Source organism: Nannospalax galili, unplaced genomic scaffold (genome assembly GCF_000622305.1).
Source record: "Nannospalax galili isolate Female #2095 unplaced genomic scaffold, S.galili_v1.0 scaffold415, whole genome shotgun sequence".
Taxonomy (NCBI): domain Eukaryota; kingdom Metazoa; phylum Chordata; class Mammalia; order Rodentia; family Spalacidae; genus Nannospalax; species Nannospalax galili.
The window spans coordinates 1,477,470-1,495,731 of NW_008337494.1; the positions used below are offsets into that span (position 1 = coordinate 1,477,470).

General features: G+C 38.3%; 1 long non-coding RNA gene across 1 annotated transcript in view; it reads right to left on the reverse strand.

Annotated features, from left to right (window-relative positions):
- The window catches only part of LOC115070266, a 52,665-nt gene extending 40,446 nt beyond the window's left edge, over positions 1 to 12,219 (reverse strand). Inside the window, exon 1 of the long non-coding RNA XR_003849451.1 lies at positions 12,166 to 12,219. This is a non-coding gene — a long non-coding RNA (uncharacterized LOC115070266). The remainder of the gene's footprint in view (positions 1 to 12,165) is intronic.
- Between the last annotated feature and the right edge of the window lie 6,043 nt (positions 12,220 to 18,262).

Sequence of the window (18,262 nt, forward strand, 5' to 3'; positions counted from 1 at the left end):
CTAATCATGAAGTTCTTAAATTAAATATATTTTAAAAAATAAATGCAAAATAAAAAATTTTATAATTAAACACTTTGTGTCATGCTTAATATTGACAACTGTACTTTGCAATAAATTCTTAGAATTGGAATAAAAATTTTAATTCTAGAAGAAACACTTATCTAATATCTGATTTGACTCATTTGCACCAAAAATCTATTGGAGCCCAGAGAATTTGAATGAGTGCTCCCCCAAACAAACTAAAAGAAAAGAGACTTATTTATATAAACAAAATGCTTAATCTTCCAGAAATATTCTTACACTAAATATCCAGATTTTACTGGGGAGATCATAGGCCTTAGGGTAGAACCTGCTATTGTTATTTTGTTAAATGGTCATGGCTGTCACTCTCATCTAAATATTTATGCTTATACACATAGACCTGGGCTGGTTTCAACCTTGGCCAGAGAAGCTTCTTTTTTACAGTGAACAGCAGTCAATGGAGAGATGCAATGGAGAGATTGATGCTCAGCTCTATATCAGACATCTTTATCACCTTCTCCCCTACCCCAAGGCTCAGAGAACATGACTGAAAGGATGTAAGAGCTGGAGGATGGGGAGGAGTGCTGTGAGATGCTGTCCTCTGTACATGACATGGTTGCCACAATCATGAACCCATGGCAGCTATGGTTAGTGCACAAGACCTGCACAAGATCAAACCAGCCAAAATTCCAGTATAGATGTGGGAGGTGTTCTCCAGGCTTTACCCCTGTCAGAGGACCTATTGGCAGTAGGTAGTTGTTGGGGGAAGGAGAAGTTTCCCATGGGCCAGTGGATGGACCTACACCCATTCACATCTGGGCAGCAGTAATTGGACTTAGTGGGTTATTGAAACAAAAAAAATCATAAAGTTGGGAGGAGGGTGTGTTGAAGAAAATATTGGGGGGTAGAAGGGAAAATGGGGTTGATATTCTCATAATTCATTGTATACATGCATGACATATATGTAGTCATCCATACAAAAACAAAATACTTAACATTGCAATAATCTCACTGAAATTTCACATGGAAATATGCACAGTGATATTGTGAGGTATTTTTTTTTCCTCCATATTCATTTATTTACTTGTTTATTTTCAGACAGGATCTCTCTGTAGCCCCAGCTGGCTTGGAATTCACCGTGTCAACCTGGCTGGCCTTGATCTTACAGAGATCTGCCTGCCTCTGCCTCCTGAGTGTTGGGATTAAAGGCCTGTGCTACCATGCCCATCTTAAATTATTTATTTATTTATTTATTTTATTTATTTATATTTTATGTGTAGAGTGTTCTGTCTACATGTATGTAATTGTACCACATTCATGCAATGCCCAGGAGATCACAAGAGGGCATCTGATCCCCTGGAACTGGAATTATCGATGGTTGTTGGCTGCCATATGTGTGTTGAGAACTGAACCGATGTACTCTGCAAGAACAGCCAGTGCTCTTAACCACTGAAACATCTCTCAAGCCCCTCACATGCCTTTTTAAGGACATTTAAATTAATCTCTCAATTTTTCACTTACACTGAAATATGCAATTATGTGACAATCAAGTATAGCTTTTGCATGTTCTCAAGGGTCTCTTACACTCTGAGTCCAACTTTAGAAATCAAATTGTAGAAAATTCAGAGAAATGGGAAGCATAGTTTTATTCCTTTTTATGTTTCAGCATATTTGACTAAAATTATATATACAAGGTAAATAAAATGATGATTTGATATATGTTGTATATTGATTGCCACAGCCAAATTAATTCATCACTTTTCATTATTCTCTCTCTCTCTCTCTCTCTCTCTCTCTCTCTCGTGTGTGTGTGTGTGTGTGTGTGTGTGTGTGTGTGTGTGTGTGTGTTGAGAACAATACTCAGAGTATCTACCCAACAAAATAAAAAATGCCTGCGGGCAAAATTGATGACAAAATTCCTTGAAAATCATAAACTAAAACACCACTCAAAAACAGTCTGAATAATCTTATATCTACAGAATAAAATTAAGCACATTCGTAATGATGGAAACTTAGACACCACATGACTTCAACAGTGAATCTTATAAAATATTTAAAGAAGAAATTATGTCATTTCTACACAAACTTCCAAGAAATTGAAAAGAAAAATTTACTTCCTAAGACATTCTATGAGACCTGGGTACTCTGCAAGAGCAGCCAGTGCTCTAACCCCTGAGCCATCGCTCCAGCCCCAAATCCTCTTTTCTTAAATAGCTAAAGAAATATATCTCTGAATGAATGGTTTTGAACATTGGAAAGTAGGCTGTGTAGGACTGAGATCCTCCACAAAGACACTGAGGAATGGCCGAGAGTTTCCAGGACACAAAGCAAGGAAAGAGCGCTTGGGATAGTTTGGCAACCTCACTGAATGGAGCAGAGCTCAGAGTATGAAGAGACCAAGGTAGTAGAGAGAGATCAGGGCACAGAACACTTAGAGAGAAGGAACTGCAGTAAGAAAGCTCCAGAGCCATTTGCGGAGTCCCCTTGAGTCGTCAGCAGAATTGACATCAGTGCTTGGTTTTGAGCAAAATGCCAAGACTGAAAAAGAAACCGCTCAAAAGGAATAGGTGGGGCAGTCCTTCCTCAGTGCGCAGAGGGCTGGGGATATGGGGATGCTCTATGTTCCCATGAACCAGAGTAGAAAGACCTCATAACATTTGAACTGAGCAGGTGTTTAATTTTGTCCATCATGGCAATAAGTGAAAGTTCAGTGCTTCAACTTTAGTTATGCTCTTAATTTAACTGCAAACAGCCCTTTGAAATTAAGCTGATAGAATAGACTTTGCATGCTTTAGATATTCAATAAATGTTTTTAATTGAACTTTTTAATTTCATACAACATTTCCCACTCAAATCCAGGCCCCCCTCCCCCATCCAAGCCTCCCCCTATCCCCCCACTGAACCCTATGCACTCTGTCAGACATGCTGAGTCCTATTCATTCAGGTGTTTGTACCCAAATATCCTTCAGTGTAAGTTGTTTTTTTGAGACTGGGTCTCCCTGTAGCCCCAGTTGGCCTAGAACTTACCATGTAAACCAGGCTGGCCTTGAGCTCACAGAGATCCACCTGCCTCTGCCTCCCCATCACTAGGATTAAAGGTGTGTGCCACCATGTCCAGCTTTCAATAAATGTTTTTGAATGAATGAGGTCCCATTTTATCATCAGTGGACTTCTCATTCTAACAGTTACCCTAATATACCATGAATATTATCCATGCTCCTTCTCTCTTCTGAAATATCAACATTTTTCTTTAATATCCATTTCAATGTGGATAATATACTTCTGTATCATTTTTAAATGTTTAGAAAAGAATATCGAGTAGATCCACATGAACTGTAGGCACCTGTTAGAGCCAGAGGCAGTGGATGACTACATTAAAGTGTTCCAGGCACAACAGGGCAGTTGCATATATGAATTCACAGTGGTTGTGAGAGCATGCACAAGACCTGTGCAAGCTCAAGCCAGACCAAATCCCAGCATGGAGCAGGGAGGTGGACACAATGTCCTACCCTTTGCTGAGGAGCTACTGGCAACTGCTTCTGGGAGAGAGAGAGTTTTCTTGAAGAATGTGTCCTCTGGTAGGTGGATCACTAACTAACCAATGGATAACCACACATCAAGAATAATATGGGCAGCACAAACTGGACTCAATGGTTTTTTTTTTTAATAAAAGAGGACATAAAGAATGGGTAGGTAGAGGAGGGAAGGAGGCTATATCTAGGAGGAGTTATGTGGGGGGGATGAATATGATCAAAATACATTACATGACATTCTCAAAGATCTAATAAAAAAGAGGGAAAAATAAAGTGAAAACAATTACAGTGAACTATATTCTGTTAATATTATTCCTAAATTTAAATTGGAATATAAGAATGCCAATTAACTGTATAAATGGCCTATTACTTCCTGGTGCTTTCTGTTTTGTGTGGGTTTGTTTTGTTTTTTGAGACAGGTCTTTGCTATGAAGCCCTGAGTGGCCTGATACTCACTATGCAGCACAGTAGTTGGGCCTTGAACTCATTGCAGTCCTCTTGGGTCAGCCTTCTTTTTAAAAAATATTTTCTTTATTATTTTTATTTTTTGTGTATGAGTATTGCTTACATGTATGGAAGTGCACCCGTGTGGTACAGTGCCTATGATCAGAAGAGGGTGTTGAATCCCCTGGAACTAGAGTTACAGACAGTTGTTAGCAGCTATGTGGGTGCTGGGATTCAAACCCGGGTCTGCTGTAAGAGCAGCCAATGCTCTTAACTGCTCCCATGTCAGCCCTTTTTAGTGCTGGGATTACAGGTGTGTAGCACCACACAAAGCTTTGCTGCTACTTTTAAAGTGAACATCTCCTAACTTTCTATCTCTGATCTACATTCAGTTTTAACATTGGAATGGTGAATTTCGATGCTTAAGACCTACAAGATATTGGCATCACTAAAGCAACTTTGCTAATTGTCCCTAGACCCTGGAGTTTATCACTGGCAAGATAGATTAAGCCTAAAAGAAGTTTTAGTATGCTTATTTTCAGTTTTAGTTCACTGTCAAATCAAAGTTGAAACACAATCCATTTTCTTATTCTTCTGAGACATAATCTGTTGGTAATAAACATTTTCTTCTAGACAGATATTCAGATTTCATTTATAATAATGGTACATCTCTACCAGCACCCTCCTGTCTTTAAACTTCTCTGGCTGTCAGGCGAAACTTCTAAACCATTTTCTTTAAAGGCTTTATCATACAAATAAAATTCCTGAAAAAAGAGAAAAATACATACTTTTCTTTGGAAGGTTGAAATTGAATTGGAAGGAAAAGGGTCCTACAGATTTCCTTTGTTTAGGGAAAAGAACATATTTTTCAACTTATTGGAATACACAGCTAGAACAGGTTTATAAAGCAACAATGTAGAAAAAAATACAAAATTCTGTAGAACTAATTTAGTAAGCAGAAATTCAGTTTGAGATCTGGGAATATGGCTGTATCAGAAAAAAGCATGAGCTCTAAATTCCATCTCCAGAAATCACATAAAAGAGCACAATATGGCATACACTTGTAATCCCAGTGATGGGGAGGTAGAGACAGGAGGATCCCTGGGCCTCGCTGGCCAGTCAGTCTATCCCTACACAGCGAGCTCCAGGACCATGAGAGACAGAGAGACCCTGTCTCAAAAAACAAGGAAAAAAATTTTTTTTAAACCAAGATGAATGGCTCTTAAGCAATGATACTCAAGGTTGATCTCTAGCCTCTTAATAGGTACATACACCTGTACCCAAACAAATATGTACCCATGTGTACATACCCATACACAGACACACATATACATACACATACAAAAAAGAAGGAAATTTTCAGTTTGATTTTATAGATGAAAAAGTGTAGAACCATTTTGAGCACAAACCTTCAAAGGCACAGGTGGGTGTCAGCTGTAACACAAGCATGAAAAGGCTGAGTCTAATTCATTTTCCCTTTTATTTTTACTAATAATTGTAATTTGAGGGCAGAGCTTTTCAATGTTGACTGTAATTATTAGGCCAAGAGATTTCAGCTGACAAAGGTTACAACATTCGGTGCAGAGAAAAAAAAAAGGGACAAATCAAAGTCAAAATAAGTTTGTCCTTCTGGAACGATTATATGAGAGAGAACAGCTTGCACTAATTGCACAGATGAAGTCATTTCTGTTGTACCAATATGAAAAACTTAACATGAGAATCAGTTTCATCTTGCTCTGCAATATAACGCTGCTGACAGGTATTTAAGAACTGACTGTTCTTCCAAAAGGTTCACTGTCTCCTGAGGACTCAGGCTGTCCACATACATAACTGCTCCCAACTGTTGAAGCACGGCAGACTCTCCGTGTGCCAGGCACGCCTCAGGTTGTAACTCTCCCTTTTCATTTCAGTCATAATTTAACTTTTGAGCTTTTTTTTTTTTTTTTGCTTGCTTATACTTCAAAGACAGTGAATAAGGCTTTGCTTTTTTAAACAGAACCCACTTTTTATTTAAAAACAAACTCACTTCCTAAATGCAAAGAGCCTTGCAAAGTGTAATAAAATACGTGGTGTCTCAGATGCTTAAAACTTATTTTCATTGTGTAATCAGTTCCATTTGATATTGAATCCTCGAGGCAATTTTGCATTCTGTTTAATGCTAACATGCATCAAGTTTGTGGAATCACAGGAGTTTGTTGGTATGAACCAGGAAGGCTCATAAAATTAGGACAAATTAAGCTAAAGATCAGTGCGAAGATCAAGCATTACAATTTTCTCTAGTCCATAAAAAAAAAAAATCAGAAACCCTGCAGCTGAACTGAGGGATGCCCCCTCTGAACAGTTACTTGCTGTTCACCAGTGTGAAAACAAAATGATCCCTCAAGTACTGTTTTTTTGAGACTCTGTAATTGTTATTTGGTGTTCTACTAGATACTGGCTCCAAGCTCTTTGCAGGAGAGCAGTATTTAGCAATAACTTCTTTAGAAAGGGTGAGTCTACTTGAACATGTCAGACAACAACTTTCCTGATAGGAAAGTTATTAATATGAGAACTTTCCCCTTCTCTCTGTGTCTTGCTTTTTTTTTTTTTTTTTTTTTTTTTTTTTTTTTTTTTTTTTGTCTTTTTTTGTCTTTTTTTGAGACAGGGTCTCCTTGTAGCCCCAGCTGTCTTGGAACTCACTATGTAGACCAGGCTATCCTCAAACTCACAAAGATCCATCTGCCTCTGCCTCCCAAGGGCTGGAATTAAAGGCGTGCACCCACCATGCCCGGCCCTGTGTCTTGCTTTTTAATGACAGAAAGTAATGAGCCCTTTCAAGATTTTTTGTTTTGCTAATTTTTATAATATGCTAACTGTTATAGAACATCATGACCATTAGAACAAGCCTGCAGTTGCCCTAATCTCCATGGAAACACTGGAATGCAGATAAACAATCCCAGACAATAGATAAGAATGCATTAACCTGTTTATTGCAGTTTGAGTGGCTTCCTAGTGCACATCTTAGCAAGTTCTCTATAAGGAGAAAAAGCAGGAGCCAGGGAGGTAGAACTGTTTTATTACTGCAATAGAAAATAACATGGACTTTCTGCAGCATTTCTATCCAATAAAATGGAAATATAAGCCATATAATTTAGTAAATCAAATTTAGTAGTCACCAAATTATTAAAGTAAAAAGAAATATTTAAAGTTTATTTTAATAATGTTTTATTTAACTATCTAAAGTAGTATTTTAACATGAAACCAGTAAAACAAAAAATTATTTGGCATTCTTTTTCACATACCGTCTTGGGAATTGGATGTGTTCTTTTACACTCACAGCAAATCTAAATTTGGATGATCTCTCTCTCTCTCTCTCTCTCTCTCTCTCTCTCTCTCTCTCTCTCTCTCTCTCTCTCTCAGACAGGAGCTCATGTATTCCAGGTTGGCCTCCAACTTGCTATATAGATAAGGATGACCTTGAACTTCTGACCCTCCTGCCCCTACCTCCCTAGTGCTAGGATTATATCTGTACGCCACTACCCTTAGTTTTAGAAAATGCTTTGTGCATATTATGCAAATATTCCACCAACTGAGACACATCTGCAGCCTCTGGACTAGTCACATTTAAAATTTTTATTTATTTTTTTTTTTTTCTGGTCTTTTTTGAGACAGGGTCTCTCTGTAGCCCCAGCTGTCCTGGAACTCACTATTTAGACCAGGCTGGCCTTGAACTCACAGAGATCTGCCTGCCTCTGCCTCCCGAGTGCTGGGACTAAAGGTGAGTGCCACCACGCCTGGCTTATTTATTATTTTTATTTTATGTGTAAGCGTGTATTGCCTGCATGTAGGTAAGTGCACCCATGTAGTGCAATGCCCGCGGAGGTCAGAAAAGGCTGTTGGATCCCCTGGAACTGGAGTTACAGACAGTTATTAGCTGCCATAATGGTGCTGGGAATCGAACCCAGGTCTTCTGCAAGAATATCCAGTGTTCTTAACCGCTGAGCCATCTCTCTAGCCCCCTTAAATGTTCAATAGTCACATGTGACTAGTGGTTATCATGTCAAATAGAGTTGTATTTATTGTAGTTTCAAAAGCAGTAGATCTCTAATGGAGAGCCCTTGCAGTTTTCCCTTTGGTCGTGTTGAGAAGCTATACAGAATCTCCTCTCTAGCCCTTCGTGCCTGACATGTTCCTGCCCAGACTGATTACACCTCAGGTACTGTGTATATTATTACCAAGGTGCAGGCTCACAAGAACCTGCTGGTATTTTGCCCCAAAGGTGAATCTTGGCAGCTGACTACCAATCTTCAAGTATCAATCTTCAAGGGCCATTCTTAATTGAAGACCTGTGGTCTAGAAACCTACTGCTGAGGGTGATCTGAACCCAAGAAGACGCCTTTGAGATTTTGATGGGCCAAAAACTATTCTAACCTGCACAATTTATCAAGCAGCAACAATATTAAGTGTAGTCTGAGCATGACTTAGTTTCCTCTTGAATTATATCGAAATCCTACTCATCCATTCTATGGAATCCAGTATAGCATCCAAGATTTCCTACTTTATTGGGAATTGCTGGGCAATCTGAAAACACATGTATTTCTAATGAGATGAGCTGTTACCTCTACAAGCAAACACTTGAATTTCAAATCCTGTTAACACTGTAGTCATGCAAAGACCCCCCCCTCTCAGGGGGAAAAAAAACCAAGCAAAAGCTTTCCTTTATAGAATCACTTGAAAACTATTTGAAAAATAAGAATGAATAAATCAATATTTTATTTATTTATTTATTTATTTATTTATTTATTTATTTATTTATTTATTTATTTATTTATTGTGTGTGTGTATATATGAGTTTTGCCTACATGTATATAAGTGCACCTGGGTGGTGCAATCCCCATAGAGTCAGAACAGGATGTCAGATTCCCTGGGACTGGAGTTACAGATGTTGTTAGCCACCATGTGGGTTCCGGGAACAGAACCCAGGTCCTCTGCAAGAGCAGCCAGTGCTTTTAGCCACTGAGCCATTTTTCCATCCCCAGAATTAATAAATTTTAAATACAGTTGTGTCAAGGAGGTACTAAAAACAAGCTAGGAGCCTTTGAGCTCCTTTTTGTGTGCTTCCGTCTACATCAGCACTCTCCTTGAGAATACTCGCTACCCTTTCAGTACTGTTCAGTGCAGTTCCCCACGAATGATTTTTACAGCAGAATTATCATCAATCCACTCCATCCTTCAGCCTACCCTAAATCAAACTCCTCTCCATCCCCCCTAAAACCTGTTCTTTTGGACTCTGTATGTTCTGGAAAAGATATCACTGGAGTAGAACTCAGCATGTTCTACATTGCTCTTGGCAGCAAATAAACAGCCCTTTTCTTGTTCTGTCTCGACCCGTCTGTGACCAGGGCTCCTCACTGGCTCTCCCACTGCCACCATTCATCAGATCCATGTTACCTCCAGCCCTGCTTCCCTTCAATCCCTACATTCCAGCAACAGCCAAGGTAATCTAAAGCTCAGCTCTAGGCATGTCAGCTCCCAGCTTAAAAAAAAAAAAAATCTCAATGTTCTTTCCCATCGCCTAATAAACAAGACCCAGATTCTCCAGCCTGTGGGTTAAGGCCCACCCACGATGAGACTTCAGTGTGACTTCATAACGTTATCTCCTCCTACTCCCCTACACGAACCCCAGCCAAAATGTACTAATCAACTCCCAAATATACCCCATCCATTCCAGCATCTGGGCCTTGTCTCTCTAACAGTCTTATTTCTTCTTAGTCCCCTAAGCACTTGCTGATTGAAATATGACTCCAATCCTTAAAGTCCCAGTCAAAATTACTACCTCTTCTGTGAAGTCTTTCCGGACTTTCCAACAGGAAATAATCTTTTGATTCTTGAATTGACTTTACTCGTACGTCCTTATTATGACCCTTACTGTAGTTTACATTGTAAGCTTATTCATATGCGTTTATGTGTCATTATCTTTCAATGAGATTATAAAGTTCACTCAGCCAATAAATATTTATCTATGATGTGCTAGTGCAATATAGAAAATAGTGAGCGAGACGTGCAGAGTATTTACTTTAGATGTCTATTCTACAGTATCTACCATGTATCTTTTACTTCACAAGTACTCCATGAGTATTTGTAGAATATATGACCAAATTCCTAATTTATTTGAAAAGTATATATCCAACAAACAGCCTCCAAGCAGTGGAACTCAGAGTTCATAACATAGATGCATTTGACTCTGACCCCATTTAGCCACAGAGACCTTAGCAAACCCTCATACACAGAAAACCCTTTCCTCCCAGTTTGCACACATTTCTAATAATGAGGCAACAACCACAGTGAACTTGAGCGTTCTGATTTCCAAACTTAGATGAGAAGAAGCAAATTAGGAACAGGGAGTAGATATGGTTGTAGTCATTTTACAAAGGCATCGGTAAGACTGACAGCAGCAGTAAAGGTCGGGGGGTGGAAGCTGGAAAACACACACACACACACACACACACACACATACACACAGAGCAACAGCAGCAGCAGCAACATAGCACTCTGTAATCATTTAGAATAAGGACAAACCATTGTTCGTATCTCAGAAGAGCCTGAGGACTTCTTGGGGTTATAGTTTAATTCCCTTTTTAATGACAACCCAAGTGTTCTGGCTGGATGTGTTTACAATGCACTATTTTAGAAAAACATATTGGAAATGTTTCCATCCACGATAATTAAAAGTAAAACTTTTGGTGTTTAAAAGGATAAATCCTCAGCCATCTATTAAACTCATTTATCCAGAACAACTCTCCTCCCACAACCCACCCACCCACAGCCTCTGCAGCCAGGATTTTATTGTACATCCTTATATTACTTGATTCATTTGCCTCAGAACATTCGTTGGCTCCAAGTGTTTAGTTCAATTTTCATTCAGTAAGTTTTATTCCCATTTTATTTGTAAAATACCCTAAATGAGCCAATGGAGGACACAAAAGATTTAGACCATAGATTTGTCCTAGAGATGCTCAAGGAAGATCCTAATTGAGAATGAAAGATCTATATCCCTTAATGATCCTAAAGGTACAGTGGGACGAGAAGCAAATTGGTAGATGCTGAAACAACTAGTGATGTGTTGTGTGGGAAAGGATCAGGGGTAATTACAGAGAGTTCTTAGAGATGTGCCTCCCAACTTGAAGTGGGAGATTTGATGTCATTTGGGGTAAAGAAAACAGCACAGGAGGAACACAAACCAGAGGCAAGAAGGAGAAATTTTGTTCATGCAACGATAAAGAGCCAGCCTGGCAAAGCAGGGCCAAGGGGCCCTTGCTTGGGAATAGTAAAAGATAACTCTGGAGCATTTCCACAGTGTTGTACAAATAAATCTCTGTGGCCGTCTAAGGTCATATCTTAGTCTGTGTAGGCTGCCATCAGGAAAAAAAATACATACACATACACACACACACACATACCCACACACACACACACACACACACACACACACACACACACACACACACACACACACACATATATGTATACTGAGTGGCTTGGCAAGTCCAAGTCAAGGTGCTTACTGATTTGGCTTCTAATAAATTCTCTCTTCTTGGTTTTCAGATAACAACCTTCTCAGTGTGTCCTCACATGGTATGGAGAGAATAAGCTATCTGGTGGGTGACCAGATAGCTTACTGAGAGCATCACTCTGTTGACCTCATTAAACCCTTACCTTCTAAGAGTCCCCATCTCTAAATGTGATGACATTGGGTTAGAGCTTGAACCTGTGGATTTTAGGGGGGTCTAAATATGTACTTTATAACACAATATAAATATAAATCCATGTATTTTTGAATACTCAAATCAAGTTTCAGATGATTACTCTTTAATCATGTCATTTTGCTACAGAGTTTATGTGGCAGCCAGTTGCAAACTGTCAAACTGACTTGATTTGCCCCCTCTACATTTATTTTATAAATAAAAACCACAGGAAATGTAAAGATCTCCTTTGGTTAGAAGCTCTGGTGAATTTACTTCCAGAAGACACCAGCTAGTGCTGTTGATGATGAGCTCAAAGCTTTGGGCGACGGTTAACAAATTCATGGGTGATTGAGTCTGAACACAAATATTTCTGAAAGCTTGTTAACTGTAAGGACTGGAAATTATTGGCAGTTAAAATGAGGTTCTAATAGCTATGTTCTTACCTTTCCCACTTGACTGTAAGATCTGAGAGGATGAGGTAAGTGTTGTCTCTAGTCCTACAAACATGACGGAATTTAGTGTGAGATGAACGATAGAATAAACGTTTAAACGCAAAACAAATTCATTTATTAACACTGGACTAAAAAAAATCACATATTTCTCAAAATAAACTTGGTCTGAATTGACTTGGATTTTTGTGACTAATAGATCATGCTTAATTTTTTTTTTAATTTTACTGTATGGTATGAGTGTTTTGTGTGCATATATGTAAGTGCACCATGTACATGAAATGTCCGTGGAGGTCAGAAGAGGGCACTGGATCCCCTGTAGTTACAGACAGTTGTTAGCTACCAGGTGGATGCTGGGAACTGAATCTGTATCCTTTGTGAAAGCAGCCAGTGTTCTGTTAACTGCTGAGGCATGTCTTTAGTCCCAGATCATGTTTTTTTTTTTTTTCTTCAACAAATTAAAAACAAACCACAAAAATCAGGGATTTTAAAGTCATTTGTTCATGGAGTGTGTTCATTGTAAATCCAATACACGTATCCTGTTGAATTGGCTGCTTTGTGTAACTGGGAGCCAATTTCAATGTTCACATGACAATGAAAATTGCAAGCTTAAATTTATTAATATGTTCCCTTGGCAGAACACCAGACCTCTTAATAGCAAAATATGGACAGAAAGAATATTAGTCTCCAAAGACTTGAGTTTGATTTTGAAAATAAACTATGTTCTTAAAAAGATCATTCATAAGAAGCCAGAGCTATGAGACTGTAAAGTTATTTAAATTAAAAATAATTCAAGGGACGTAATCAAACAAAACTGTAATGTGGTGCTTATTTGGAATTCCTGTTGAATTTATTTTAGAATCAGAAGCCAAAATATTTAAGTGTTTTAGCGCTTACCTGAGCAATTCAAATCCTCAATAGTTGCTAACCCACTGTCAGGTAACTCCTACTCTAGATGAACCTCACAGATAACAGATAAATTATCAGATATTCTAGAATATGGAACACAAGATCAACCCCAGGCAATTAAATCACTTCATTTGTAATAACTATCAGCTATCATATATCTGGCATGGCTGTCATGCCAGGTGTCTGCCCAACACTATCCTTACAAAACCCCAGATGAACTAAAACTTAAACATAGTCAAAGCAAAACAAAACAAAACCAAAACTATCCCACATCAACAACCCCATAACTGACAAATCAGGGTTTGAACCTAAGATCATTCTACTCCCAAGTCTTTGCTTTTGGCCACTCCATTCTTGCCCCACTGCTGCTCAAAGAGTGGTCTTTGAACTAACAATATCAGATCATTTGGGTACTTGTGGGAACTCAAAGTCTCAAACCCAAACCAAACCTGCTTAGTTAAGAATCTCTGGATCACTGCTGGCTGAGGGAAAGTTGATCTTCCTTAAGGGAGTGATGCTAGATAGGCTGAACAGACTCTAGTGGGTGAACTCACACCGAGGGACATCTTGGGTACACAAGCTTGACTCAATAGACCTTAGACTTTAACATGGGTGACAGAATGTGTGAATTACTGTGGGCGGGCTAAGGGGGGTGCAGATAGGGGAGGGGGGTCTAAATATGATTAAGATGTACTATATGGAATGCACAAAAATTCATTTAAAATATAAATTAAAAATAATCTCTGATTGTAAAATCAAACAAGCAAAAGAATCTCTAGTTGTGGAGACTGGAAAGTTGGCTCAGTGGTTAAGAACACTTATTGCTCTTGCAACAGATCAGTTCAGTTCCCAGCACCCCTGTGTAGTGGCTTACAACCACCTGTAACCCCAGTTCTAGAGGACCCTACATCCTCTTCTGGCCTCCATAGGCAACTGCACTCACGTGCACATACCCCCACAGACACACATGCATACACATAATTAAAAATAAAAATAAATTTCTTAAAAGACTCTCTGGTTGTAGACCCAAGATTATGACTTAACCAGCTCTCAAATAGACTCTAATGTTCACAAAAGTTTGAAAAGTACATCTGTTTCTTTCCAATTTTAGCAAGTATGTACATTCCTTACGGGTTCTTATGTAATCCAGAAAATTAATATTACATCCATTTCTTCACTTGGGTCACACAAATAAATAATAAGAATCTTTGTACCAGAGGTAAGAATCCTACAAATAGAACATGTGAAATGAGCTCCAGGGAAATGGCACAAGAGCATCTTATCTATCAAAAATGTGAACAAAGGCTGCAGTGACTAGAATTCTTTCAAGACCTGATTACACACACTGATTTGGGATTAAAATACTAATCACTTAGTTCGTTCTCAGCCTTAACAGATAAGACATGTTTTTAATATAATCTGAGAAATGAGTACCTTATCAAGAGGGCAAGAAAAGGCAAGGACAACCATCCAGGTACTGTGACAGAAGTGACATATAATAAATATTTGAAGATGGCAATCAGAACTCTGGTCTATTGCTGTGAAGGGCTGTCTTGCCAAATGATGACTGTATTGACACTAATGCTAAACTGCCACTGGTATGTTATGGAGACACTGAGTTTCTCTAAACAAAGTTACTGGAAGTCATTCAAAATATTCATAAATGGTATAATAGGTGAATTAGAGATATTCTCACTCAAAAATTTTTTTGGTCCAAACTCCTTGATGAGAAAATATTTGGAATAAAGTACAGTACATTTATATGCAGACTTATATGACTGAAATTGATTTTTATTTCCCTGGGAATTTAACAACCTTTTTAATAGCTGTGCGCTGGTGTACAGCTGCAAGAGGTTGGCTTAATACGGAGCCAATATTTATGCTTTCTTGATAGAACAAAGGAGAATTCTTGTTCTGTTTTCTGTCTTACACTGAAAGCCTGGTGACACTGGGATATAATATTTGCTTCTTCAAAATGTTTCTAAATTGTTGATCACTGTTTTATATTTAATCTCAAAGCTGTTTTCTTTATAATATTATTAAAACCTCAAAGAGGCTCTTATGGTAGAACAGAGTGGAGACATTTACTACCTCACTGTTTCATTCTCTTTTTTAAATAGAGAATTTACTTGAAATTGGAAATTGTTCAATTCTGTTGTTTATTCCAATGTGTGTCTTCTTGCCTTTCAATAGGATGACTTAAACAGATGAGTAAGTTTGATTTCACAATGCATGTTATGGCTGAGGTTTAACTACAGAAACTGTCCTCCTCGGAACCAGTATGTGAAAGTTTGTATAGATTCTTGCTGTTTCTGTTTTTAAATAAAGCAAGCTCACCCATTCAAATGTATTTTTCCCAAATGACGCTCCAACACTGTCTATCCCGAGATGCTCCCGAGCTTTTCTAGCCTTTCTTTTTATTCCTCTTGCTCACCTTTTTCTTACCATGTTAGGGATCTGTTAAGAGCAAGCATTATGCTGCATGTTTTACCTAGGCATAAAACCTAACTGATCTTAATTCTCACTGGCAGAATTTTCACATTGTATTCATCTTTTAATGAAAAGAATGAGAATAGAAATCCAAGCTGCTCTGTAATACAGTGTTTGAGATCATGGGCATTGGTACTAGATTCCTATCTCTGCTCTATCACTTACTACATTTGTGATCTTGAAACAATCATGTAAGTTCTTCTAAAATACTGAAGAAAATATGACTGCATGTTAATGCTGACAAACCTAGTTGATGGATACGGGCGCTTCACTGCTATCTATGCATTTGAAATTTCCACCACTTCCACCTAATAAATGTTCATTACTTTCTTTACTCCTAGGTTACTGACTCTTCTTTTGCGGTCCACTCGGGGTCATCAGTTTCTTTTCTCCATCCTTGTTGGGATCACTTTGCTTTCAGCTTTTGTTGACAGAGTGTTCTTGAGCTCTAACCACTCTACTGGACTCTCTGCTCCTGCCATTTCTCTACTCTGCCAAATCTGTAGCAAGTTGGACTTCTATACAGAGAACTTAATATTTTATGAAACACAAATACGGTTATAAATTCAAGTTTAAAAGCTAAGAGCATATATATCTTCTTGAAGCACATAATCTCAGATTTTCCTAAATTCATTCATACAGAATTATGGGTCATCTGACTTTCCTGCCAGCCCCAAAGTTTCTACTGGTATTTTTCCTCAGTGTAAGTATCAGACTTTGACAACCTAAGACGACGTCACCAACTCAAAGCAGATAATTAAAAGACCGACATGAATGGGTTGTCCCTTTTTCTTTCTTTTACTGGTAACACATGTAATCTATTCTGTTAAATGGAATTTTCCCTCATGTACAAAGTTGTTTGAACACTGATGTATATCTATTTAGATAAACGTTTATACTGCTTAAAAAAGAACAATCACTTAAACATTCCTTGCCTCCTTTCCCAAGAGTATAGATAGGGCTATCGTGAGGATTGACTCAGTAAATGCCTAGAACAATATTGGGATGGGGCAGATGGTCAATATATGGTGGCCATCATTATTACTCTCTGTGCCTCATCTTCAACACCTTTGAAATTGATGCAACAAACAAAATAGTTCTGCTGCAAGTTCCACAAAGTGAAGACTCATGTCTTTTCACTAATTGAACGCTAGCCTATAAGATGCCTGGCAGACAGTAGATATGAATAAAATTTAAGCGAATGAACAGACGCTTATATACGCAAAACATTTAGCCTAACATTATGCCCAGAACATAGCAAGTATTCAAAAACAAAACAACAACAAAACAGGGGCTACTGTATTTTATCTTTTTAATGATATTCCTTAATAGAGCATTGTTCAAGCCTGACCTGTGTCTGTAACATTGTTAGGGTAGGAGGTATTCACTCCCTGCAACTAAGCCTCAATGAGGCTCTTTCTAGTGGCATCCTGGAATAGCCATTCCTTGGCAAGAAGAGAGTTGTTAGGAAGAGCATTGGACCAGAAATCCAGGGGATTGAGGCTAAGTCTTGTTCAAGCAAGAATGGTTGCTTCTCAACCATTAAACAAGTCTTCACCTCTTTAGGTCCATTGTCTTCATTGTAAAACAAATACTTTGGGATGAAAGATCTGCTTCAGACTCTGACTCTTCTGTCATTTTAGAAAGCATAACATAATTCTCTGTCTATGAGTATTTGAACAGTTTTTAATGACTTAACATCCATGTATGTTGGCATGCTTATTTTACACACACATTGGCGTGTGAGTGAGTCAGTAGTGCCTGCTCTGGGTTTTTTCACCCAATATAGAAACATTTCTTCTGGAACAATGAATTCTTCTCCTTTCATCCTTTTTTGGTGAAGACTGCATGTTTGTTGAACTACTAGACCTAGCATCCTTATTAGGTTGCAAATGAGAAATGTTCTAAAAGGAAGACATGATTAAAAAAAAATTAATGATCTGAGTTTTTTTCCATTCTGGCCCGGTATAAATTCCCTCTTCTATATTTACCTATTTTCCTCATTTATACTAATTATTTTCCATTTTCATATGTCCAATTGGTCAGGTGTGTGAATGTCCTATACTCCATATTACAGGAATGGTCATTAATTAAGCATCTATTATTTTAGGGCACCATGCTAGTAAACTCTCTGGTTCTTACAACACTTCTGAAAACTTTGAGGTTCTAAGACATCCAAGAAATCAAAGTTTAATATTATTTCTTTTCCAGCACTCAGCAGGCCAGTATCTCTGTTTTCTTGTAGCCTCTATAGACATCAGCCTTCTGTGGAGGCTTGAACCCTGTCTTAACTGGTGACAGTGATCCCTGAGTCTCTTTCATACATTACAGGTAACAATTTTCCCAGGGGTTATTAAAGTATATTTCAGGAGAAATTGATCTAAGTTTTGTGAGGGTTTTCTGGTATTATCAATCATGTGTTTTGAAGACTACAAAAGTAAGGAATATAACAAGGCTTTTTTCATTCTTTCTCTCCCTTGCTCTTGCTCATTCTCTCTTTTCTCTCTCTCTCTCTCTCTCTCTCTCTCTCTCTCTCTCTCTCTCTCCCTCTCCTTTCTATTTAGTCCAGGAACTCAGCCCATATAATGGTGCCAGCCACATTCAGCATTCGTCTCCCTCCTGTTAAACCTCTCTGGAAACGCTCTCACAGACACACATGGTTAATCCTTTCCTAGGTGATTCCAAATCCTAT